Here is a 1,332-nt window from a genome sequence, read left to right on the forward strand (position 1 = left end):
TGCTGAGGAGAGCCTCCTTGCACGTGGAGATGGTCTTTGGCCTTGAGATGAAGGAAATCAACTCCCGAAGCCAAACCTATGTTCTGGTCAACCTTTTGGAGATCACCAGGGAAGAGAGGCAGTTTAACATCAAGGGATTTCCGAGAATGGGGCTCCTGTTGCCTCTCCTGAGCCTGGTCTACAGGAATAGATACCAGGTCACAGAAGAAACCATGTGGGGATTCCGGAATGCAGTGGAAAACTTGGATGGGAAGTGCCACTTCATCTGTGGAGAGCCCAGGAAGCTCCTCACCAGAGATATGGTTCAGGAGAAGTACCTGGAGTACCGGCAGGTGCTCAACAACGAGCCTCCTTGCTATGAGTTCCTGTGGGGTCCCAGAGCCCATGTGGAAGCTAACAAGAAGAAAGTGATAGACTTCTTGGAGAAGCTTGATAAGATGGACACCAAAGAGTTTCATGACCACTGTGAACGCACCTGGCGCGATGAAGAAAGGAGAGTGGCAGCCACAGGATGGGGTGACACTGGTCTTAATGCCAGGGCCAGGAGCAGTTTCAGGGCCAAGTCCAGCAAGGCCAGGAAGACCAAGCAGGGCAATCAGTCTTTGGCACAGTCCACCACTTCCTGGGCATCCTGGGAATCACCTGCTTCTGCTACTCCACCTGCCGGCCCCCATGCTTCCTCAGCCTTGCCACCGAACAAAGCTGAGTGAACAGCTTCCCTTTCAGATTGAAAATCCTTCTTACTCAATGTAGTGGGGACAATGTGGACCACATGGCTGCTTTCATATGTACCAGACACACATCCTTACACTGTTGATTTAGCTGGGCGTTTTAATTTTTGTGTGTGTATGTGTTTTTTTTCCAGTTGACTAATGTTTCTTTAACCTAATGTTAGCTTATACTCAGCATATATCTTTCCGAAAATGTTACTAGCTGTTGTTTATGTTTTGCTTTGACAAACAATATGTTTGGTAAGTGAAATGATTGATTTTTTTTTGGTGATCTAGATGAGGGTAATGCACCATGAGAGTAGAGGGAAGCTCAGGTGTCATAGAAGTCCACAATCACCTGCTTAGACCACATGGTTGACTGTGCAAAAGTTGGAGCGGGTCCATGCCACATTCCTTTATTGAATATTTTCCCCAATAAATCACATGTGACTATATTTGTTTAGTTCATCTAAGAATGTCGGAGGAAATAAGAGACAGTGATGTACAAACGTTATTGACTTCCCATTGCTTTGCCAAAATTGTACCTAGAGTGCATCCTTTGGAATCTTCAGGCAGGTAATAAGACTTGGAGCCAAAGATGATGCACTCCCTTGTCGAAAAT

The sequence above is a fragment of the Echinops telfairi genome, unplaced genomic scaffold (assembly GCF_000313985.2).
Source record: "Echinops telfairi isolate 266 unplaced genomic scaffold, ASM31398v2 ScPeMD7_53;HRSCAF=182, whole genome shotgun sequence".
NCBI classification, from domain to species: domain Eukaryota; kingdom Metazoa; phylum Chordata; class Mammalia; order Afrosoricida; family Tenrecidae; genus Echinops; species Echinops telfairi.